The sequence below is a fragment of the Phascolarctos cinereus genome, unplaced genomic scaffold, assembly GCF_003287225.1.
Source record: "Phascolarctos cinereus isolate Bilbo 61053 unplaced genomic scaffold, phaCin_HiC Scaffold_2;HRSCAF=192, whole genome shotgun sequence".
NCBI classification, from domain to species: Eukaryota; Metazoa; Chordata; class Mammalia; order Diprotodontia; family Phascolarctidae; genus Phascolarctos; species Phascolarctos cinereus.
This window is the reverse complement of record NW_027555625.1, coordinates 321,940,297-321,966,163: the sequence shown is the minus strand read 5'-3', so window position 1 is coordinate 321,966,163 and position 25,867 is coordinate 321,940,297. Positions and strand designations below refer to the sequence as shown.

General features: G+C 44.2%; 1 long non-coding RNA gene across 1 annotated transcript in view; it reads left to right on the top strand.

The window, feature by feature from the left end:
• The first annotated feature begins 11,884 nt into the window (after window positions 1-11,884).
• LOC144455928 (uncharacterized) overlaps window positions 11,885-25,867 on the top strand; it is a 57,245-nt gene continuing 43,262 nt past the window's right edge. The window contains exon 1 of the long non-coding RNA XR_013484806.1: window positions 11,885-12,340. This is a non-coding gene — a long non-coding RNA (uncharacterized LOC144455928). The remainder of the gene's footprint in view (window positions 12,341-25,867) is intronic.

Genomic DNA, 25,867 nt, shown 5'->3' with positions numbered 1-25,867 from the left:
TCCTCACTGAGGCTGAACTCTCCCGATTGGTGGGTTAGTAAGCAGAGCCTCACCTAACCCACTATATGTGACCAACCCCAGACCACACTTTACATGCCAACCAGGCATCCATCAGGCAACCAGGACACTTTGTTACCTGCTCTGCCCCTTATGTAACTCCCCTCACTTGCTACCTCTTTGAGAACAAAAATCAAATTAATACCACCATTTTGACTAGAAAGGGAATGACCATGGACTACCCTTTTCTTTAATCACCGTCTCTGTGTCTCCCCAGACCAAAACTACTTTCTCTGGCCACCACTCCCAAACTGGGGGTCTTCTTCTAGGAGAAAGTTAGTGCCTTGAGGGCAGGGACCCACTGAACTTTTGTATCTTTATGTGCCTAGCACATACTAGGTGTTTATTAAATGCTTTTTCATTTATTCACGCCCAGGTAATTGCCAAGTATTACTCATTTGACCTCTACAATCTCCTTTATTCTTCTCTTTCTTTCCTTTCTCCACTACTACCACCCTTGCCTAGGCCCTTTTTACTACACACTTGCATTATTGCAATAGTGTCCTAACTGGCTTCCCCACCTCCAGTCGCTTGTACTTCTGACACAGCCTATGCATACACCAGGTAACTCCGGTCCTTCAGGGATCCCTGATTTAATTGGTAAGGCATTGGTAGTTGGTCTTTGCGGGCTGTGTGGGGTGAGCCTCTCTGGGCTTAGTTGGGCTGATCCTCAGGTCTCAGTCATATTATCCATGGCTGGGGCCATACTGCAAGCCCTTCCTGCTTGGTAAGACCTGCTGTCGCACCAGCATAGGCTCGAGGGCTCAGGGTTCTCTGACTGATTAATCTTTCTAAAACACTTTCAGTACAGACAAGAAAGTTTGGAAATCTCCACTGACTCATCACCTGTAGGATAAAGCCCAAACTCCTTAGCCTAGCTTTCAAGGCCCTCTATATAGTGTGACTCAAAAACCCCAACATTTTATTGATGCTTTAATTTTTTATAAACATTGCTGTCACTTTCCAAGGATTTGTTCTTGATGGGTAAAATAAAACCTTCCCTTGAAACAAAGATATAATTGCTGAGAAAAACCAATCAACTCAGCAGCCACACTTGACTTCATTCTGCAGCTATCATCTACCATTTCTCTTCAGAGGAAAGAGGCAGACTTCATCACTGGTTCCCTGAAGTCATAATTACTGTATTGATCATTCACTGATTACAGTGTTGGTCAGAGTTCAGGTGTCGTTCAGGGCTGTTTTCCTTTACATTGTTGGGCCATTGTATCAATTATTCTTCTGGCTCTGCTCACTTTGCTTTGTATCAGTTCAAACAAGTTTTCCCAAGTTTCCCAAAAAAGGGAAATAACATAGAACTTATGGTCTACACCAGAGGTCTCAAACTCATCACCTACAGGCAATATTTCCAGAGTACAGCCAGAATCATATTAAAATGTCATTGGGAAATGTTTAACAAAAATAAATAAAAATATGATAAAACATAGATAATATTAATTTGTGGTTTTCTAAATTAATATGTAGCCCTCAGAGATCTATTTTCTACTTCAGTGTGACCCCACTGATTTGATACTTAACCATATATTGCCTTAAAATATTTTTTAACATTTCATGTGTATGTCTCACATCTCCCCAGCTCCAAAAGTCACACACGTCTTTGTTGCATGCCCCACAGAGCCTAATGCAGGGATAATGTTCCATAATTACTATGTTTGGATGAAACTTCCATTGATATGCATCACACTCTATATTTTCCAAAGCACTTCACATCAATATCTCACATGAACTTGGGCCAAATTTTGTTTCAAATCTAGCTTTGCCATTACTACTTGTATGACCTTGAGAAATAGAGTGGTACAGTAGATAGAACACTGGACTAGGAGACAGGCAGAACTGGCTTTGGACCCAGTCTCAGGCATTTGCTAAGTATATGACACTGGGCAAGTCTCAGCCTCAGTTTCCTCATCTATAAAATGAAGGTAATAATATCACCTGTCTTGCAGACTTGTGAATGATCAAATGAAATAATGTTTATGAAGCACTTTATAAAGGTCAGCTGTTATTAATATCTCTGGGTCTCAGTTTTCTCATCTAAAAAATGAGGGATTTGGAATAGATGTTCTCTGAGGTCCTTCCACTTCTAACATTGTGTCACTCTGTGGACTTGAAGCCTGGCTCTGATGCTTGTTAGAGATGATCTAGTGCAAGTTACCCAACCGCCCTAAATCTCAGTTTCCTCATCTGTAAAAGAGGAGGGCTGGAGTACATGGTGCCTTCAAATTCTAAATCAATGATGTTGTGTCCCCACGACACAAGTTGGGCAGATTTGACAGATGAAAGTGATGAGGCTCCGAGAGAGTGATCATCAGTGGGCTTCCCCTTCTCCTCCTGTCTCACATCACTCAGGTGTTTTCCCTGTCCCATCTCCATTTTTATGTCTATTTCACATAAAGAGGTAGCCCTTCTCCTTGCCAAGCCTAACATCTCCACGTGAGCATGTGATCCCATTCCATCTCGTCTTCTCCAGATTTCCTTCTCCATCATCTTCATTCTGTCACTTATCTTCAATTTCTCCCTGTCTATTGGCTGCCTCTCTATTGCTTAAGTACATGCCCTTGTCTCCTCCATCTTCAAAAAACCCTCACTCCATCCTTCTTCCCCCCCCCTCTGCTAACCATCATTGCATTGCTCTTCTCCCTTTTATAGCTAAACTTGAGGTCTGTCTACAATGAGTATCTCCACATCCTTTCCTCTCACTCTCTCTGACTTCATCCCTCAACTAAAACTTCTCTCTCCAAAGTTACCAATGATCTCCTAATCACCAAATCTAATGGCCTTTTCTCAGTTCTTATCCTTTCTGACCTCTGTGGCCTTTGACACTGTCGATTGCCCTCTTCTCTTCTCTCTGGGTTTTTATGACCCTGTTCTCTTCTGCCTCTCCTCCTGCCTGTCTGACTTACTCATTTTCCTTTTCTGGATCTTCATCCACATCACACCCATTAACTATGGGTGTCCCCCCCCCAAACTGTGTCCTGGGCCCTCTTCTTTTTTCCCTCTATACTCTTTTACCCGGTGATCTCATCAGCTCACATGGTTTCAACTATCATCTCCAAGAAGATCATTCTCAGGCTTAATTTGTCCATCCCTAACTTCTCTCTTGACCTCCAGTCTAGCATCTCCAGCTCTCCGACTGCATATTGGACACTTTGAACTGGAAAACGCCTAGAAATCTTCAATGCAACATGTTCAAAACTGAACTCATTAACTTTCTCCCCAAATCCTTTCCTCTTAGTAACTTCCCTATTCCTCTCTAGGGCACCACCACCGTCCCAGTCACCCAGGCTGGCAACCTAGGTATCATTCTTGACTTTTCACTGTCTTCCACCCCTCAAAGCCAATCAGTTGCAAAGGCCTATTGTTTCTAGCTTTATAATAGCTCTCCTAGGCTCCCCTTCTCTCCTCTGACACAGCCAACACCCGAGTCCATCCCCTCATTGCTTCATATTAATTAATATTACTCCAATAGTATGTATACTGGTTAGTCTTCTTGCCTTAAGTCTCTCCCTGCTGAGTTGTCAAAATGATCTTCCTAAAGCATAAGTTTCACCATATTACTCCCCAATTCAATCAACAACAGGGACTTCCTATCACCTCCAAGTTCAAATATAAACTCCTCTGACTTCTAAAGCCCTCCATAAATTAGCCTCTTGCTACTTTCCCAGTCTTTTTATTTCTACACTCCCTCCCCACATACTGCAGTATTCTTCCATCCAATGATACTGGCTTCCTTTCTATTCTTTGTACTAGGCACTTCATCTCTCAACTCCCAGCCTGGAAATCTCTCCTTCCTCATTTTTGCCTCCTGGCTTTAATGGCTTCCTTCAAGTCTCCTCTAAAATCCCACTTTTTTTGGGGGGGGGCTAGGCAATAGGGTTAAGTGACTTGCCCAGGGTCACACAGCTAGTGTTATGTGTCTGAGGCCAGATTTGAACTCAGGTCCTCTTGAATCCAGGGCCAGTGCTCTATCCACTGTACCACCTAGCTGCCCCAAATCCCACCTTTTACAAGAAGCCTTTTCTGATCCCCCTCAATGCTGGTGCCTTTTCTTTCTTGATTATCTCCAATTTATCTTGTACGTGAGTTATATTGGCTCACCCATTAGACTGTGAGCTCCTCGAGAACAAGGACTATCTTTTACCTTTCTTTGTATCCTTGGTACTTAGCACAGAGCCTGGCACATGATAGATGCTTAATAACTACTTGTCGACTGACCTGCCCAAGGTCATTCAGATAATAAGAGGGAAGAGGCAAAATTAGAGCCTGCAAAAATCTTCTGTCTCTCTAATTTTTTTTTTACTAGACTAAGTTACTAATCCTGATATCTGATCAAACCCTACCCCTTCCATCCTCAGTACCCTCAGCCTATGCTAAAGAAGAGGGAAAATGGAAACAGAGTCCCCCATCTTGGAGCTCCCAGCCCGATGATGAGAGAGCAGGTCCACTCAGATCCCAAGCACACAGCTGTGAGTCACAGCAGCATGGCATAAAAGGAAGAACCAATGAAGAAACCCAGGGCAGGGCCTACCAGGAACCAAGGAAAGGCTGTAACACTAGCAAAGAGAGCCCAGGAACCCCGGCTGCCTGGCCAGGGAACACAATGTCACAGTTTGGAGGCCTGGAGGACAAGCCTCAAGTTGTCAAGGGAAGTCTTCCCAAGGAATAGCTGCCCTTTCTCCTTCCCCCATGCCAACCCTCGCTCCTGCTCTGCCCCGTAGGATTTCTTCAGTCCCATGGCCTGCCAGTCATTCAAGGAGCCTTACCTGGGGGCTGAGATTGGCTCAGCGTTACACCTCCCAACTCTCACCTTCCACCTCCCTGAGCACGCCTGGCTCAGGTTCTCACAGACCTCCGGAGCTGGGCTGGCCAGGGGCCAGACTAGACATTTTGGATTTACCTGTCCTGACCCACCCCACCCTTCTCCTCTTCTCACCTGCCACTTCCCGTGTTCCTCCCACCTGAGGCTGGGGAAGGAAAGGAAGAAGGGAGGGGCTTTGGACCCAGCCTCTCCCAGCTGCCTCCACCTCTGGCTCAGAGCCTCAGGTCTCTACACCCTGTCCGGGCAGCTGCTCTCAATCCTTCTGTTCTCCTGTAATTAAAGGCCCCAGGGAGAGAGCAGTGATGGATGGATACATCTCCTGTGTCGGGGGCAAAGCTGCCTGCCTGCCTACCTGGGCTGTTGCCCCAGGCCTGGAGACTCCTTCCTCTTCCCACCACCCCACCTGGTCTTAGGCCCAGAGCCATCCTCTCACTCTTCGTCCATTCTCAGTTGAGGCCCTGGTCCCAGGTGCCTGAAGGTTCCATTTGGAGAGTCATAGAATCACAGAATTTCAGAACTTCTAAGTCTATAATTTATTGGTGGAAAGGAGTTTCCACACCTATGAAATCACAGAAATCACCTAAAATCATGGAATCTCAGGTCTTTGACAACTGACAGATCTGCAAGGCTGTGCTAGGTGCTAGATCTACATGGACACAAATTAATCAGTCTCTGTTTTTAAAGTGCTTACCTGCTACTGGTATGGAGGTCCTGGGTGGGGCCTCCCAGTACCATTTATTAACTAACTATAGAGCCCAGGAGGAGCCTTGAATGCAGCCTCCATAAAATAGGCTGGAGTTGTTCCACCCACAGCTGGCCAGTTCCAAAGATGCAGACCCTTCCTGGGCCAAGACTCCAGTTCCGAGAAACTTATGGAAGCAAGACTTCCCTGAAGCTCCACCAAAAGCTGGTGATCACAGATTGCTCTGGGAAACAATCCTTCATCTCAAATGAAACCAAGCCAAGACTTGCAGCTGACAAATTGGACCCCAAATCTTTTGGCAAATCTTCTATACTGAGATCTGAGGAAGTCAAGTAACCGTCCCCAATAAATCACAGCCTCCTAAAGGATCTAGAACTAGAAGGGCTTTGGGGGCTTATCTATTCTGCTTTGTTCTTTTTACAGATGAAAAAACTGACACCTAAGGAAGTTAAGTGACCCAGATAATAAGTATTAGATTTGAACCCAGGTCCTCGGAATCCAGAGCCCAGTGCCCTTTCCACTGAACCACAGACTTGGCTAAAATAATCCCAGAAAGACTTCTCTCACCACAGATGTCATTAGGTATTGTTTTAAAGTCTGCCTTTACAACAATCTGGTTTTTTTCTTAGAATTTTCTCAAAATGGACAAAATAGGTCTGAGCCATATGGGTTTGCCCAATATCCACTGAGGGAGAGGTTAAAACAGATATGGTGGGGTTTGAGGCCTGAGTGGAGAGTAGGCTGGACATTCCTCCCATTCCATTCCTGGCAAGAATATGGAGGGAATGCCATGATTATACGCCCCTCATTTCTTAGCTTCTACACCTAAGTGATTTGAGGATCAGTGGTCTCCCCCCCCCCACCTTGCCTCGATGACCTACCAACTTCCTTTGTCTCAAAATCCCAAAGGTCCTGAGCTGTCTTTATAGACTCCTTAGGCCACAAAAGGACTTTGAAGCCCCTGCCTTCAGAGGTATCCCTAACCCTCCCCAAGAAGTGGGCATTGGGCAGATGTTATGGCTATCTTCTGCATCTCAGGGTAGTGACCAGAACTGCTATGAGACTACACATCCCCAGCTGGACACCAAAGAGCGGGTCAGACAGAACCAGCCTCCTCACCTCTGCTCCCCCCCTTCACCCCCCCAGATAGGGCCAAAGAGAATCATAGCCCCACTGTTGTCTTCCTTTGAGGTTAAATGCTTTCTTAAAAGCTTAACATTGAACATCAATGTAACCAAATAAAATTATTCCTCACTACTTACATTGGAATTAATTCTAACACATAAAGCATCAAATGAACTTTTCAGTCACTCATTAGAATTTTTTTTTTTTGGCCTATTCAATCTCATTTTTCTTCTTGTATGGTCTCAGTTAATGTACTCCATTTTCCTTCTTTGGCTTTTTTTCACTTTACATTATTTCATAAAAGTCTTTCCAGATTTCTTTGTGTATTTCTCACTTGACAGTCTTAATTACATTAAAATAGCCCATTATGTTACTATATCACAATTTTTTCAACCATTCCCCCATTAATAGGCATTTAGGTTGTTTTCATTTTTAAAAAATTACATACAATGCTGTGATGAAAATCTTTCAACAGGTAACTCTTTTTTGATAATTTTTTTTTGAAAAAATAAGACTGAGAGAATATTCCCAACAATGGAATTATTGGGTCAAAGGGTATGATTTTTGTAATGTTTATTCAATCACACAGTCCTTTTCTATAGTGAGGCCTAAAAGTACCCCAAGTCAGCTCTTCCAAGCTCTAGGCTCACAGACGTCTGAGCTTGAATGGATCTTATAGCAAGTCCAAACCCCTCTGCTGATTAAGTTAACTGAGCCCCACCGTGGAGAAGTCAATTGCTCAAGGACATCTAGCTAATGATTGATGGAGCTCGCATTCTAGCCCAGGTCTTCTGATCTCAAATCCATTGTTCTATGCCATGCTGCCCTGGATACCTCTGGCTCTCCTGAAGAAGCAGCTCTCAGAGAGGATTACATGGTTCATCCTACATGGTTCTCAAGAAATACCCTGCTGGCCATGAGAACTGGCTAGACTTCCAGGCACTTAGGGCTTATGTGGAAGATCCATGTTATTCTCTAAGGTAGCCTAACATGGTGGAGAAAGGTCTCACTATCTAAAATGGGAACTTTAAAGTCCCTTTTTAAAAGGAACTAAAATGCCTCTGCTGACTTACAGTGTAATTTATGATGGGCAAGGCAGCAAGAAAGAGTGGGAAGACTCCTGAGGCCTAAGTTTGAGCCTGTGGCCTCTGGTCAACCACTTCACCTTTTTTGGTCTCAGTTTTCCTCTTCATAAAATTAAGGGAGTAGATTAAATGACTTCTGGGGTCACTTCTAGCTATACCATTCTGTGTACCTCAGTTTCCCTATTCATCTCATAGGGAAATGAGTGACTGCTTTTTTTTTATCTCATGAGGACTGAGTTGGTATTCTTTGAGATGCTCACAAGAAAGAAATCAATAAAGTCAAAGCTTCTTTTAATCTTAATTTGCTACTCTCAGAGGAGAGTGCCCTGGGCTCCATAGTGAAGGAGATGCTATGGGGGAGAGGGGAAAGAACATAAGTTTTGCTCTGGGGCCGGTGTGTGTGTGTGTGTGTGTGTGTGTGTAGTAGAGGTAGGGGGAGAGTTCCCACATTGGAGGTCAATTCAAATCAACATGCATTTATTAAGCACTTACTATGAGCCAGGCACCATGCTAAATACTGGGGATACAAAGAAAGGCAAAAAACAGCCTCTGCTCTGAAGAAAATCACAATTTAATGGGGAGAGGCAAAATGGAAACAATTCTGTACAACATTGTTGTTGTTGTTTGGCCTTTTTTTTTTTTTGGATAGGCAATGGGGTTAAGTGATTTAGTAAGTGTTATGTATCTGAGGTCACATTTGAACTCAGGCCCTCCTGAATCCAGGGCCAGTGCTCCACCTAGCTGCCCCAGTTTGTCCTTCTTTCTCAAAGAGGACCAATGACATCACGAGGGTGATGACTTGAGCATGAATTGGATTCAGTGAGTGAGTCAGAGCTGTGCAAAGTCTTAAGTGCAGATAAGGGAAGGCACTAGGATTAAGGAGGACCAGAAATGTCCTCTTATAGAAGGTGGGGTTTGAACTGAAGCTTAAGGGAAGCCAGGAGACAAAAATGAGGAGGAAGAAAGTTATAAAGTGTGGGGGACAGCCAGTAAAAATGCACTGGGATAAGACAACCAGGTGGTACAGGATAGAGCACCGGGCTTAGAATCGGGAAGACTTATCCTTGTAAGTTCAAATCTGGCCCTAGATACTTGCTAGCTGTGTGACCCCAGGAAAGTCACTTCACCCTGTTTGCCTCAGTGTCCTCATCTGTAAAAGGAGCTGGAGAAGGAAATGGCAAACCATTCTAATGTTTTTGCCAAGAAAACCCCAAATGGGTCATGAAGAGTTGGGCATGACTGAACAACAACAAGGAGACGGAGTAAAGAGGAACTCTTAGGAACAATAAAGAGGCCAGTGTTATTGAGTCAAGGAGTCTGTTGAAAGGAGTAAGGCATAAGAAGACAGGTAAAACAGGAAGGGGCCAGATTATTATGGGCTTTAAAAGCCCATATATTTGATCCTCAAAGCAATAGAACGACTTGAAGCTGATCGAGTAGGGGAGTATACGGTCAGACCTGTGATTGAGGAAGATAGCTTTGACAGCTGAGTGGAGGGTTTCCTGGAGTAGGGAGAGGCTTCGGGCGCAGAGATCAATCAGAAGGATATTGCAGAAGTCTGAGAATGAGGTGATGAGGGATGTGGGAGAGGATGTCCAGTTGAGAAAAAGACCAGGACAATTCTGCTAGATTATAGTCTGTAAAGGGGAGCCCTGTGAAATTAGCTTGGGAAGGAATGTGGGGACCTAGTATTCTTCTAAGTAGACTGCGAGCTGCAGTGCTGTAGGAACTATGTCTGATATCTCCCGCCGGGAGACCTGAGCGAGGACCTTGCTCTGTGAATGTTTCTTGATTTAACCAATACTCAAAGAACTGCTGATTATCTCAAGAGGTACCTTGAAAAACTAAATGGAAAAACAAAACAATGCCCTTAAGAAGGAATGCATTAAGTTATTTTTTTTATTAAATCAAAATAACCAAAGCTGTGTGTGGTGGTGGTGGTGGAGTAGGGGGTGAGATGGAATGGGGAATAAATCCCTAGATATCTGCTTTGCCAAGCTGTCATTGGTGGCTCGGCTCCAATATGAAATAATAGGGGTATTCCACATCCTCACTGACAGTTGTTGGGTCCACTACCCAGACCTCCTAAACCGGTGACTCAGCTAGGGACCAAGACCACATCCTTCCCTCTTGGGCAGAGAGACGGAATGTGTGTTGTACAAGTTCTCTTTCTGGAAAGACACTTGCTGCTTCTGGACACCAGAGGGCAGTGTTTCCCCTTTGGTTTTTGTTGGTGCACGCGTTTGTGGTTGTGTGTGTTTTGTTTTGTATTTTTACCCTCAATATCACTTCCATCCATACAAGGATTAGAAGGAACTTCAGAGACTATCCACAGCCCCTCCCCACCATCACAGCCACCCCACCCCCACCCCCACCCATCGCACACTATTTTACAGAGCGGGGAAAGTACCTCAAACTCTCGCAGGCCCTAGGAAGCAAAGCTAGGATTTGAATCCGAGCTGATTGAGCTCACATCTTATGTCCTCTCTTTCCATCTTGCCCTCTCCAATTCTTCCAGCATAGAACTGCTAAAGCTATTTTCTTATAGCACAAGTCCTTCATTCTCCTACTCAAAAGCAAACATTTATTGGCTTCCTTTCACCTCTAGGATAAGATATAAACTTCTCAGCCCTGCACAGTGTGGATCCCACCTATCTCTCCAGATTTATTTTGTACTAATCTACTCCATACTCTCTGTTCTAGCCAAACTGGGGAACTGTTCCCCAAACTTGACACGCCATCCCTCCTATCTCCCTGTCTTCCCACCCGCTGTTCCCAGGGTTTGGAATGCCTCCACTTCTCAGCTCCTGTGCTCATATTCAAAGCCCCAGCAGACTCAGGCCTGCTGGGGCGATTTCCTCTCATTTTAGTAAAATGAACTCAATGTATTTTCCTTGAAGTTCTATTTTTGAATTTTAAAGACGCTTTTTCAGATAACTAACAATATTGTGGGCGTCGCTATATTTTGATCAGTCTTTTCTGTAACAATTACGGAGCAAGGACTACAACTGCATAGGGCGGGCCGCAGGGTATTAGAAAGAACACTAGATTTGGAATACTTGGTTCAATTCTCCCTGCCTCTCACCTCCTGACTACTTACTACCTATATGAGATAGCTGTTTCTCCATCTGTTAGATGAGAAGGTTGGACTAGACTATGTCTAACTCTTTTAAGCCATAACTACAGAATAATACAGAATAATAAGTAATAAGGCCTTTGGCCCAGGTACCAATATCAGGTGAGGAGGTTGTGCTGCTTCTCTTGAAGGACCACCTTTCGCATGTGGCATATTGGTCCTGGGTTACCATCACCATGGTGCCCCTCTTTCAGGATCCACTTTCCTTCTTCAACCCCCAAAGTAGTGAGTCAGGCTTCTCCCACCGTAATTGTACCTGCCCAGAGCACATTGGTGAATTATGCTCTGCACCATGTCCATAGCGTACCTTAACCTTTCTTCATCTTGCCCCCAGAACTGAATTTGTTTCAAGCACTGGAGTTTCTAGTTTTAGCTCTGTCTTTCAGCTCTGAGTATTATGCTCTTTTCTTGGGGGGCAGGGGGGACAGGAAGAAAGGAGAGGAAAGAAGCCAATACATCAGATCTTCTTGTGTGCACTGCACAAGAGAAGCCAATGGAGACTGTATCTTCCGAGTATTCTGTGTTCTTCCCTTTCCCTCCACCCCTCAAGCTCCAGTCCCCCAGGCCCCAATCCTGTGATATTTATGCCATCCTTGTTTTCAGACTCAACTCTTGCTCTCCATGCCCAGGCTAGGCCTCCTCCCCCAGCCTCATCTTCCCTCCAGGGAGCCTTCTGGAACCCCTTCCTGGTGCCAGCCTTTGTGTGAATGCAGGCAGCAATGGAAAGTAAGAGACTGATAAGAGGGGCAGGAGCCAGCCAGGCAAACCAGCCTGGGGCCAGCTTCCCACACTGCACAGCCCAGCAGGACAGAGAGGAGAGGGCCGGAGTCCTGCCAATTGCAACTTGTCCCCAGCTGCCCCCACAGCCCTGCCAGCCCAGCCCACTTCTGGGCGCCTCTCCCTTGAAGAGAGCATGCACACTGAAGAGAGCCTGCTGACTAAGGTTTCATCATTGCTTTTCCTTCCAAAATCATTTTCACTTCAAACGAGAAATAAGCTGGGAGTCCAGTTTGGGTCGGGTGGAGTAACAAAAATGAGGGAGGGGATGGAGGGAGGAGAGGATGTCCACATATGTCCTCCCTGCTTTCCTCTGGCCCACATTTGGGACCTGAACCAGGAAATTCCACCCTTGAAGGGTATAGGCCAGAAAGAGGGTGTGGCCTACAGGGGCCTTTGCAGTGAGCCAGGGCATGTGGCTTCAATTCCTGCCTCCCCCACTGACTTATTTTAACCATGTCCTGCCCCAGCCCTGTGCTTTGGCTCCCTCCCTGTAAAACAGAGACACTTGAAGAGCAGGGCCATTTCTAGGCTAGCTCAGAACCTTTGGACTGTCCAGCCCAGTATTCTGGTTGCCAGTGGTGATACCAAGGAATATGCCATCTTTGAGATCCATCTTAAAGGTAAGGAAGGCATAGCCAATATCTCTTAGAAGTCATTTATAGATGTTTTTCATGATTTCACATATATAATTGATATCATATTTCTTGGATGAGGAAGGGGCTGGAGGGAAAGAGAGAATTTGGAATTCAAATTTTTTAAAATATTAACAATAAATAATATTTTTAAAAGAAAGGAAGAAATTATTTGTGATTCTGGCATTCATTAATTTCCCTAAACACTTTCTGAATCCGTGTATGTGTGTGTGTGTGTGTATGTGTGTGGCCTACTAGGTCAGTCTCATCAGGATGCTAGATTAAGGCTGTCAAGGAATAAGAACTTATTCTGTGTATTCATTGAAGTAACTCAGAAGCTGACTGTCTGATTTTAGCTGATCCATGCAACATGGGTAGTTCTCACTGGCCTCAATCAAAATGGCTTGGCTGAAAGGTTGGATGAGTAAAGGACCTAAAACAAAAGTAAACATTTAGGAAGAGCCCAATGTGGCAGGCACTATGCTACGCCCTGGAAATACAAGGACAAAGATTTTAGTAGTCCCTGCCCTCAATAAGCTCACATTGTCCTGGGAGTATACAATATGAACCCAGGGGAGTGAACATAGGAGGGAGAAGGAGAATGAACAACTAGAGGGATCAGAGAAGACTTCCTGGAGGTGATGGCATATTACCTTTAGCCTTTAAATGAGGATAAAGATTCTGAGAGTTAGATCTGGAAGAAGGGCATTCTAGGCCAGAGGGGAATTCAGGGAGGTGGGAGATGGAACATTTAAGCCGCAGCCAGTTGTGCAGTTTAATAGGAATATAGAGTAATATGAAATAAGGCTGGAAAGGTAGGTTTATGAGATAAATTTAGAGCTGAAAGACTATGTTGGAACCAGACTGTGAAGGGCTTGAAATGCCAAGCTAAGTGAGCACCATAGCCTTTTTTCAGTATTTTATTTTTTCCAATTACATGTAAAGATAGTTTTCAACATTCATTTCTATAAGATTTTAATTTTTTTATTTTGCATTTTTATAAGATTTTAAGTTCCAAATTTTTTCTCTCTCCCTGCCTCCTCCCATCACCCCTCCCCAATTCAGTAAGTAATCTGATATGGGTTATATATGTGCAACCATGTAAATATATTTCCACATTAGTCACATTGTGAAAGAAGAAACAGAACAAAAGGAAAAGCCACCAAAATGCCAACAAAAAAAGTGAAAATAGTAGCATCATAGATTTTGAGCTAGAAGGGGCCTTGGTGGCTGTCTAGTCTAACTCCCTCATTTTACAGATGAGGAAATTGAGGCCCAGAAATATTAAGTGACTTGCCTGAAGTCACAAGGCATTTAACGTCAGATGTTTATACTTTATCTTAGAGCCAATAGGGAGCCACTGAACATTTCTGAGCAAAGGAATGACATGGTCAAACCTGTGCCTCATGAAAGATTATTTTGGCCGGGCATAGTGGCAGACTCCTATTACTTTGCTATTGCGGAGGCTGAAGCTAATGGGTCACGAGCTCAGGAGTTCTGAGCTGGGTTCTGAGCTAAAGCTGGTTGGGAGTCTGCACTAAGCCTGGGACAAGTTTGGTGAGTCCCTGGGAGAACAGAGGCCACCAGGCTATCTAAGGATGGATAAACTGGCCCTGGTTAGAAATGGATCAGGTTAAAGCTTTTGTGCACTTCTAACTTGGGCTAGTTAAAGAGACCCAATCTCCCCCACTATACCCTCAACTGATCACCAAAAATAAAAGAGAAATAATTTTGGGAGCTGTTGTAGGCTGGACTGAGGCTGCTACATAGTCTAGTCAGGTAGTCAATAATCAATAATAAATAATTAAGCGCCCACTGTGTTCCAGGAACTGTGCTAAGTTCTGGGGACACAAAAAAGGCAAAAGACAATCCTCATTCTGAAGGAGCTCACAGCCTAATGGACTTGGAAGCAGGAAGTCCTGAACAGCCCAGGAATATCTTCCCTCAGTTCCATATTCCGTTGGGAATCAACAGATTCTCTACCCCATCAGGTGTTGATTCATTTTCCTTTTTCTTGCAATATTTATTCATAAATGTCTGAAAAACTTATCTGATCTGAAAGCAATGTAATTCTCTTTTGTTATCAATCTTCTCAGTTGGTTTATCTGCTTGTGTTCAAGGTCTCTTCTTCCTGAGGTTTTTAATAATTTCAGCATTTTTTTTCTTCTTAGAGTCCCTGATAACTCACTTTCTGACTCCTTCCCCTTTGATGGCAATTTTCCTGGGCAATGGATCTCAAAGCCAGCTCAACCTCCTCCCACACTGGCTCATTGGCTTAGGTCTCTGCCCCCCAGTGACTTCTGGGAGGACAGAACTGGTTCCCGCTGGCTCCTGGCCTCTCTCTCTCTCAGCCCACACACATATGTCCCTCCATTGTTTAGTTCTCTAATTTAACTCTGTTGGAGGACAGAGCTCTGGCATTGCTGCGGTCATGGTCTGAGCACATGTCTGCTATTTGGAACTCTTGGGCACTGGAGGAAGGGGGAGTAGAATGTAGGGTTGAATTCTGTCGCAAGTCCATGGGTCACCTAGTGCTGCCTTGACCACGCGGTGGGTGGTAAGGGAAGGAGTGTTTAGTGAGCGCCTTAGGGACTAACAATTAGCCTTCTCTGCTATTGGTTTGTTGAATTGTTAACTTGTTTGTGTTCTTAGTATCCTAGAACATGGAGACAGATGAAATTGCGTCATCTCTGGTGTATAATTCCTCTTTTGGAGAGGTTTGAGAGGTCATAAGGATCAGAAAAAATGTCTAGTTTGCCACCTTGTGTGGTTACGTGACTCAGAAGTCTAGAAGCCCTGAGTTTAAATCCTGCTTCAGCCACTTATTAGCTGGGTGTCCCTGAGAAAGTTACTTTACCTTCCTCTGCCTCACTTTCCTCATCTGTTAAATAGGGATAATAATAGCATCAATTTTATAGGGTTGTGAGGAATCAAATGAGATAAAATATGCAAAACACTTTGCCAACCTCAAAGAGCTACATAAATGCTAAATATAATCATTATCATGGATTAGAGAGAGAAGAGACTAAAAGCAAAGGATATAAATAGGAGGCTATAATAATAATAATATTGTTGTTATTGGTCCTTCATTTTCTAAGAGAATCAATGACATTATGGGACAATGTCTTGACTCACACGTCAGCTAGATTTAAGCGAGGAAAGAGTTGTACAAAATTGTCAACCTCATTCTCTTCCAGAGTCATCAAAGTCCAGTGGTAGGACAAAAGTCAAGATGACTGGTGATGGCCATGTCTGACCCAACCCTAAGCACTCCACAGCACCTGCTCCAATTGTCTTCATGGCCATTGGAACAAATTGTTTCTTTTCCTCTGGGAAAAGTCTTCACATGCTTGGGGTAGACATCCCCCTGACTCACTGATGGGTTTGAATCCTATCAGTTACTCTCAACCTGGTTTAGCCTTTTTGCTGAGATGGTTTTACTGGGGTGTGGCCTTTGCTCATGCTGCAGCTTCTTGGAGCCACAGGAGAGAGTGGAGTGACAGGTGACACCAAAGGTATATGAGCAGTCCTAAAAAGAGCTTGGCAAGCCCTCACACCAGAGGTACTAGTCCTGCCTGAACACACCATACAGCCCTATCATATGGGGAAGAGGTGATGGAGGTTTGATCTCAGGTGGTGGCTGTGTGAGTAGAAAGAAGGGATGGATATGAGAGACTGGGTAATTCTCTGGATTCCTTCCCTTTCCCCCCTCTCTTCAACTCTGACCCCTCTGGCCCCAATCCTCTTAGATCTGTACCATATTTGCTAACTTAGCTCTTGTTGTGCATCTGGAGGTCAAGTGTCCTCCTCCAGCTTCAATTATCATCAGCAAGATCTGACAACTGATGGGATATGTGGATTAGGGAGAGTGAAGCGTCAAGGTTGACTCTGAGATTGCAAGCTTGGATACTGAGAGGCTAATGGTGCCCTCGACATATTTAGGGAAGCTTGGAGAAGGGGTGGACTTTGGAGGGAAAGATGAGTTCCATTTGGGACATATTGAGTTCGAGATACCAATGGGATATTCAGGTAGAAATGCTAACAAGCAAATGATAATGGAAAACTGGAGTTCAGAAGAGAGGTTAGGGCTGGACACCTAAATCTGAGAGTCATCTTCATAGAGAAGATTATTGAACTTAGGAGAGATGATGACACCACTGAGAGTGTATTTATAGAGAGAAAAGAGCCCAAGTCAGAGGCATGGTGAATACTCATACATAGGGCTTGGGAGGTAAATGACAATTTGTTCAGAGAGGTAATTTCATCCTCAGGAGAAAAAAAAGACTGAGAAGGAACATTTAGATAGATAGGAGGAAAACTGGGAGATGAAAGTGTCACAGGGGCCAAGGGAGGAGGGAATATCCAGGAGATGGTGATTGACAATAAGTTGCAAAGAGGTCAAGGTGGTTATATGAAGATTATGATCAGAGAGAATAATTTCAGAGTTTAAGATCATAGAGATGGCCCAGTTGTAGGTGAAGATGAAATCTAAGGGACAAACTGCATATAATAAATGCTTAATAAACATTTGATGATTGACTAACTGCAAATAGCTGTGGTAGAGTGAAGGTTTAGGTCATGGCATTTAAGAAGTTTGGTGAACTGGGGGATCTGGATGTTTGAGGGGACATTAAAATGCACATTGAAGCCCCCAAATATGAGGGTAGAGGTTGGAGTGGAAAGGAAGACTGCGAGGGAGGTACCAAACTCCTTGAGAAAGTAGGGTGATCTAACAGTCTGAAGATTATGTCAACAAAGATCTGGGCCTGGTGATATAGATGGATGAAGTAAATTTAAAAGGAGGAAAAGTTGTAGAGATACTGGCAGAGGGAAGATCTGAAAGTGGCCATGAAGATTAAGACATGGGCCTGCTCCTTCTCCAGGCCCAGGAGCAGCAAGCCTGGGAGAGGGTGATCAAGAATGTAGTATCTTCTGAAGAGAGACAGGAAGAGAAAGAGAGCTTGGGTGAAGTGAAGTTTATTTTTTTTAATAGTTGCAATCAATTTATTAAAAGAGATGATTGCTTAGGCATCTGCAATGGTGACTTCAACTTCTAATACGTGGTTCAATGCTGATAGGAGTGATCTGTTTAACAATTTCAGAAGGACTGCACAAATCAATAAGGCGTTTGTGGATTCTCATCTGGAACTGATTCTAAGTCTTTGAACCTTCACTGCAAGGAGTTTTTCTAGTTGTGATTCGAAGTGTCTTAGTGGGCATTTGAACAGGTCCTGAAGTGGGGTTTATTAACTATGGGACAGAGATTCTGGAGGGTGTGATCAAAGGGGTGGGTAAAAGTTGGGAGGGACTGTGGCAGAGGACTGAGATGGATGGGGAGGAGAGTGTGGGAAGAGCCCCTAGCCCAGACAAAGGCATTCTGGTAGCCTTCCCCCTAACTCTGAGGGATCGTGATCTGCACTATGGCTAGGCTGGGACACAGCTAGTGGAGACTCCTGGAAGAGTATTTTAGTAATTCTACAATCACTCAACAAGCATTTATTAAATGCCTACTGTGTACCAGGTACTGTGTCAAATGCTGGGGATACAAAGACAGAAATGAAACAGCCTCTGCCCACAAGCAGTTTACATTCTAACCAGGAGAGACAACATATTCATATAAAAGCACACAGAAAATATATAAGCAGCAGCTAGGTGGTGCAGTGGATAGAGCACCAGCCCTGAAGTCAGGAGGACCTGAGTTCAAATCCAGCCTCAGACCAAACAATTGATGCTTACTTAGCTGTGTGACCCTGGGCAAGTCACTTAATCCCAATTGCCTAAAAAAAATACATATATCTATATCTATCTATCTATCTATCTATCTATCTATCTATCTATCTATCTAAAAGAAACATGAGGTAGTTTGGGAGGGAGAGCATCAGCAACTGGGCAGATCAGGAATGGCTTTAAGCAGAAGATGGGGCTTGGGTTGAGTTTTGGAGTAAACAATGGATTCAAAGAGAATTGCATCCATGATTATCAGGATGAACAGCAAAAGAAAGCAGTGCACATCTTGCTGAGAGCTAAGGAGAAACATGGGGCGTGCCCAGGAGGGAGGACCACGGAAGCCTTGGTAGGAGAGTTGTGATGGGACCTCTTTTCATTTCACACAGAGTGGCTCTGTTTCTACTGTCACCACCCTGAAAAAGGCCTCACCATTGCAATAGAATCTCCTCCCAAGTCTCCCATTCATTCTCCCTCCCCTCCAATCCAGACTCTATTTTGCTAGAATAATCTTCTTCATAAACAGCTAGGTGGCGCCACAGTGCACACAGAGCTGAGCCTAGAGTCAGAAAGACTCATCTTCCTGAGTTCAAATCTGTTCTCAGACACTTACTTAGCTATCTGACCCTGGGCAAGTCACTTAACCCTGTTTGCCTCAGTTTTCTCATCTATAAAATGTTCTGGAGAAGGACATGGCAAACCACTCTAGTGTCTCTGCTAAGAAAACCCCAAATGAGGTCACAAAGGGTCAGCTATGACTGAAAAATGGCTGAACAACAATAATTTTCCTCATGCATAGATCTGGTCACATCACTCCTCAGCTTCAAAAGCCTTCAGCAGTACTCTGTTGCTTCCCAAGTACAATCCAGACTCCTTTGCTGACTCCCCGTATTTAAGGCCACCCACAATTCAGCAGCAGCCTACCTTTCTAGCTTTATGTATCTTCATGTACTCTATACTCTGACCAGGCTACTACTCATTGCCATCCAACAAGCCCTGAAATTTCCTGTTTCCATGCCTTTGCTCATGTTGTTTCCTATTCTGGGAATGCCCTTCCTCCTCTTCTTTTACTATTGAATTCCAGCCATTTTTTAAAGCCCCCCTCAAATGCCACCTCCTCCATGAAATCTTTCCTGATCACAGTCACAATCTAACCCACGCACTTTGTTGTATAGGTTCTAATGCACTTAGTATATTTTATTATGTATTAGAATGTTTGGGTCTCATTCTTTTACTAGACTATAAGCTTCATGAAGGCAGGACTACCTCTTACCTAAATATTGTGTCTTCTCCAGTACCTAGCATATGGCAGATACTTAAAAGATGTTTACAGAATGAATGAATAAATGCTAGGTGGTGTAATGGATAGAGTTCGAATTCTACCTTAGACAATTACTAGCTGTTCCTAGCCTCAGTTTCCTCATCTGTATGTAAATGAGTTTTTACCTAAACCTGAAGTATTTCACATACTGCTGAATCTGTGCAGGGAGACAAGAATCTTAACATGACCCCTAATTGATAGAGAAGAAATGCTGATGTGACTGTGAACCAGTATAAATGGCAGAGCTGGTTCAGAGCTGCTCGGGAGAGGGACACTTGTGGCTCCAGTCATTCTTCAGGAGGAAAGAGAAAGACTTTGGAAGCTGCATATGTCTAAGGGGAATCAGCTGCTTAACATGTCCCTGATTTCTAGCTTGCTTCCCTAGAGACTTCAGAGATTTTCCCTTTGGGGCTCTTTCTTGGTTTGAGCTGAGATATCTTCTTACTCCTACAAGAAAACTCCTGACTCTTGTGTATTTTCTGATACATTCTAATCTACACAGTTCCAATTTCTATTTACTATTTGCTTGGTTAATAGGTTTACTTGCACTTCACTATTTGTGATGGTCTTTTATGTAACTAGAATTTGATGGGAAGGGAGCAAGACAACGTGTGTAAGCCAGGGGCAACCCTCTCTCCTTAAGAGCAACCAGGAATGTGGCTTTTGTTCTGAATCAAAATAATATTCCTAGATCAATAATATTTAGAGAAGTAGAAGTTATAATTTTAGTCCAGTATGCCCCCTGAGGTACTAGAGAGAAGACTACTCAACCTTGTATTGCTCCAGGTGCCTGCCTGCTTTTTTCTCTACCTCAGCTAATGTACTGGTGATAATACAAATGCTACCCAAGACTCTTCTCCTCCTTTTCTCAGACATAGTCCAGATTCCTAATCATAGCTATCCATGCCTCTTAAGAAACTCACGTGAAAAATTTAGGCATCTCATATGGATGACTCATATGTAGTTTATGTGGCTGCATGCACATCTTACATATAAAATGAGCAGTTTGGACTTGATTGCTTCTTCTAGCTCTAAATCTATGGCCCCAGAAATAACTGAGTGAATGAGTACTCTAGGCAGAATTAGGCAAAATGATAAATTGGTTGGGAGTTTTAGTCAGAAGAAAATATTAGATGACAGTACCTGACTTGAATAATTGTCTTTGTTTCTTACTACCTTGGGCAAATAACTTAGCATCTCTGGACCTCAATTTCCTCATTTGTAAAATGAGAGGGTTGAATGAGCTGATCTCTAAGGTACCTTTTAGTGGATTTATGATCCTATGTACCCTGTGGAAAGAAATAGTGCTAAGTCCTAAACCCTGAATTCTCTATGCAATTTTCCTGAATGGAGGCTATCCAGGGTCTGAAATATTAATTAATGATTAATTAATATTAATTATAATATAATCATGATAATTAATACTTATTAAAATAACTAATTAATTAATATTAAAGATATCCAGTGAGAGAGAGTTCACTACCTTATGAAGTAGATCAAATATTTTCAGGCTCGTTTGTGGATAGCCTTCCATACCAGGATAAGGGATTTGGACTTTATTCTACAGGCAGCAGGGGTCTATTGAATTCTTTTGAGCAGGGAAATGATGTAAGAAGGGACCTGGTTAGGAAGATGCATCTGGCACCATGTACAGGAAGGAAGAGATAGCAGAGAAGGGAGAACCGGTAGGCAGTGATCCAGGTCTAAGGTGATAAGAACTTTGAACGAGGGTGGTGACAAGGGAACAAAATAGAAGGGATGGATGCAAAAAGACAGCAGGAAGGAAAAAGCCATGGGAAATGGTGGTTGATTGAATGTTTAAGACAAAATTATGACCCAGAAGACATAGAAAATGATAATACTGCTGAAAGAAATGAGGAAATTGGGAGGAAGAGTAAGTTTGGGGTAAGGAAATAACAAATTTGGTTTTAGGTAATTTGAGTACCAGCAGAAAAGCCAGGCAGGGCTGCATTCAAATCATTGATCTAAAGCTGAAAGGGACCCCAGCCACACCGTCCACGTCCAGATTTGAGAGACCTTGATGTGGAGGTGACAGTAGAAAACATGGGAATGGATGAGATTCCCAGGGGAGAGAACGTAAAGAGCAGAAAGAAGAGGGCATGTCCTCACCTTCCCTCTGGCTCCAGATGTGGCATGGCCCAGCTCAGGTACAATGAGCTCCTGAAATGATTCAGCAAAGCCCATATGAGCCTTGAAAGAAAGCATTGTGTGCCACGAAGGTCAGTTCCCAGGGAAGAAAACTGAAACCCTCCTGGGGACCAGTGGGCAGGCGCCTGAAGCCAGCAGCCCATATCCCCACATAGTAACCATTCAATAAATATTTGCTCAGGGACTGAGGCCTTTCCTGTCTGCCCTGGGACACCCCCGTCCCACCGTGCTTCCATTATCCCCAGTGTCTAGCATCTTCAGCCTCTCTTTCTCTTTAATGGCCCCTTTCCTATTGACTACAAACACACCCAATTCTCCCCATTTTAAAAGAGCCTCCCTTTTTGTCTTTCTTTTCTGTCAGGCAGATTTTTCACACAAGAACCATCCTGGCTCCATTTCCACGCCATTACCCTCCATTACCCTCTTTCCACAGTCCGACAATCTGATACCGCCCTTCTGAAACTACGCTCTTGAGATCCACCAATGACTTGCTCGCTGCCAAGTCCAGTGGCCTTTTCTCAGTCGTCATTGCGGATGGACTATTCTAGAGCACATACCGCCTCCTCATGAAAAGGGTCTCCTCCCTGAAGCCTCTCTGACCATGCCAGCCTCCAGCAACCCCTTCCTCCTTCCCTCCTCTGAACTCCTGTAACATGAATTCCTGGCGTATTAGAGTTAAAAGTGAACCCCAGAGGATGTCAAATCCAAACTGTACCTGAACAAGAATTTTCTCTGCAATGTGCCTGACAAACGGTCATGTAGCTTTAAAACCTGCAGTGATGGGGAGCTTACTACCTGATGAAACTTATTCACACTTGGTAACTGCTCTGATTGTTGGGGAAAATCTCCCAAACCATTGTCTAGGCCATTGATTTGACGCTAATAATATTTACTGCCCCTAATCGTTATTTAATTTGGCATGTTTTATGACTTATTTTTCCCATATAGGACATCCTACACCTAGGTGAGACCAGAGCTTTTCCTCCAATTACCAAGGTGGGGGGAGCTCTCCCTCTTCCTCCCCAACCTCCCCTACCTAGGCCTCTGTGAACCCTGAACCGTGAGGGGCCACAAGAGTCAGGCCCGTCTCTCATTGCCAACCCCTCTGAAGCCTATAAGGACATCCTGGAGCAGCATGTGCCTGCTCCCTGAGGATATTGCTCCTCTCCCAGGACCAACCTTCCATCATGAGTGCTTGTCCCTCTCCCCACCCCATACCCACTACCTCCCCCTCCTCCCCCTTCTTCAAGAAGGGTTGTCCAGTATGACTGGACCCATCCAGGATGAGCTAAATTCTGTGCTCCTTGCCTCCTCTCTCCCCTTTGCCTTCTCTGTGAGGTCACCTGATATGACTACACCACGGGGCTTCTGTCCCTCTGCTGGGGTCCATCTTCAGTGAGAGTCTGCTCTTTTCTTATCCAATCACTATACTTCCCTCCTGTTCTGCTCCCCTCCCTGTCTCCTAGAAAGGGTTAGCCTGTGGGACTGTACTTGACCAGAACAAACTATCTTTGGTGCCTCTTCTCCTTCCCCAACCCTGCTTCATGGGAATTGCCTGTGGCATGGGGATTTTCCCCTCTGTACCTCCATCCTCTCTTCTTTCCTGCATTGCCCGGGAAAGCCATGCTCTGTCATTTCTCTTCCCCTTCCTCCAACTCTTCCCTGGGCACCCAGGAAATCCTAAGCTACGGTTCTGTGGAAATGCAATGGCATTTGGGAGTATTGGCTCTGACATTTACTTACTGCAAATCACTTAACCTCTTTAGACCTCAGGTTCCTGATCTGTAGTATGGGTTTAGTAATATATCCACTAGAGTTGTAAGGGAAGCACAGTGCAAATCTTAAGGGGGAGGGTAAGGGTTGGAGATTGGGAAGGGAACAAGTATTTATTAAACACCTATTATGTGCCAGGCACTGAGCTAAGCACTTTACAAATACTATCTTATGTGGTCCTCACAACAGCCTTAGGAGGTAGGTATTATTACTATCCCCATTTTATAGTTGAGGAAACTGAGGCAGACAGAGGTTAAGTGACTTCCCCAGGGTCATTCAGCTAGTAAGGTTCTGAGGTCACATTTGAATTCAGTCATTCCTGCTCCAGGCCCAGCATTCTATCCTCTGTGCTAGTTAACTCTTAAGGGTAACTTAAGGCTATAGAAATGTGAGCAAGAGAGCAGAAGCTAGTGTTTGCATGTCCAAACCCCCAAGTCTGTGTCCTCCATAATTGATTTGGGGTCAGACACCTGAGTTTGAATCCCATCTCTGCTACTTATTAAATTAAATCACTTATGTGATTTTTGGCAAATCCCTTAATCTCTTCAGGCATCAGTTTCCTCATCTGTAAAATAAGAGGGTTGGATGAGGTGGCCTATGAGGTCCTTTTTAGTTCTGAATTTATGATCCTATGTTGGACTGATGATTCCATGAGCCTGTGAATAAGTCGGGGCTTGATTAAAATTATTTCAGTGATTTTTTTTTTATCTTTCTATCCCTTATCATTGTTCTTTATCAACTGTTCTTTTTCTAGATCCACAGTAACTGGATTTTTATCTAAACCCAAGTAGGCCTTTGTTAATTTTTAAGTTTAAAAAAGGTGTGCTTTTTTTTTTTTTAATCAATGGATAGGCCCTTATCCCGCCAGCAGGAGAGCTCAATCTGGCTGTGGTATGCCCCACTCTGTGGCAGGGCCAGCCTGCAGGATCAGGCAGTCAGAATCACAATATCAGGATAGCTGCCCATTACAGAGCTTTTTGACATTCACAAAGCATTTCACATGCACTCTCCTGTTTGATCCTCCAAACAGCCCTGTGAAATAGGTTCTATTATTATACTCATTTTATAAATGAGGAAACTGAGGCTCAGGGAGAACTAATGATTTCAAAGGATCATAGCTCTAGAGCTTGAAGAATTTCATAGGCCATCTCGTTCAGCTTCTTCACTTTACAAGATGAGGAAACCAAGGCCCAGAGAAGTTAAATGTCTTGCCCGTGATCACTCAGCTAATAAATGTCAGAGGCAGGCTTTATAACCAGCTCTCTCCTTCCTAGCACTTTCCACTGTGTAATGCTACAAAAATATTTCAAAGCTTCATGAATGTCCCAGTTCCAGGGCAAGCTCTTTTCCTGCAACACTGGAGTGGGGGTGGGGGTGAGAAGGTGAATTTGGACATGGGAAGGCCCAGAGACGAGGAATTTAAGATGCTGATTCAGGTGGAGTGCTTGGGCAGGCCGTTGACTAAGGGTGCTAAACCAGTCGAAGGGAGCTTCCTTCCCGAGTTGCTACCATCACAGAGATTCCAGCTGGAGCTTCTGTGTGTGTGGGTTGATAAAATGTTCAGTGGGGTGGTTGGGAAAGCCTGTTTCTGTCCTACAGATTTTAAAAAACATCTGCTTAGGAAAAATACGCAGAGATTGAGCTTACTAGGGATAGAAGGGCCATCCCTAGGTGAGGGCAAATCCAGACAATGGCTTAGATCAGAGGCCTGCGGCACTGGCTGCCTGCCCTGGGGGATCCTAGCCACTAGAGCTGGAGACCCAACAACTGGGGGAAGGGAGGATGAAGAGAAAGAAGCCAATAGAATCCACAAAGCCAGGAACTCTAATTGCTGTATTAGTGTTTGAAACTCTTCCCACTGAACACCATCCTTCCAGACAGAAAGGTAATGAAGGGAAGCCCCTCTCATGCCCAAATGAAAGCCACAATCACTTAATAGCCTTTTCTTACAGATAGAGAAATTGAGGCCAAGAGGAAAAATGGCTTGTTCAAGGTGACAGAAGGAGTTAAGGGCAAATCTGGAACAAGGGGACAGGAGAGCTGGAAGTGAGGAGTGGAAGAAAGTCTAGACTTTGAGTCAGGAAAATTGGGTTCTAGTTCCAGTTTTGCCACTGGCTTGATGCATGGCTTCTAAAAGCCCACCCAGAGAGATCAGAGCAAAGCTGCTATAAAGATGTTCCATCAGAACTCCACATTGGGTCTCAAGCCTTCCCTACATCCCTTTGGCAGAGGCTGGAATCTCTGGTGGAAGAAAGGCTAAGGGTCAGACCCTGGCTTCAGGGCAGATGATGTGGGGACATTGTACATTGGTCACTTCTCTGGTTACTCTTCTTAGCTGGATCTCTAGGGGGAGGGAGCCTCAGGGGACAACAGCTGCTAAGTGGACTCGAAGGCCACCCAGCTAGAGGTCTTTTGGGAGAAGCATTCCTGGCAGAGGAAGCTAGCAGAATGCTATGGGGGGACCCAAACTGCCCAACCAAGCAGGGTATCAAATGTGAAACACTTCAGAGCAGGACAGCACGGTGAAA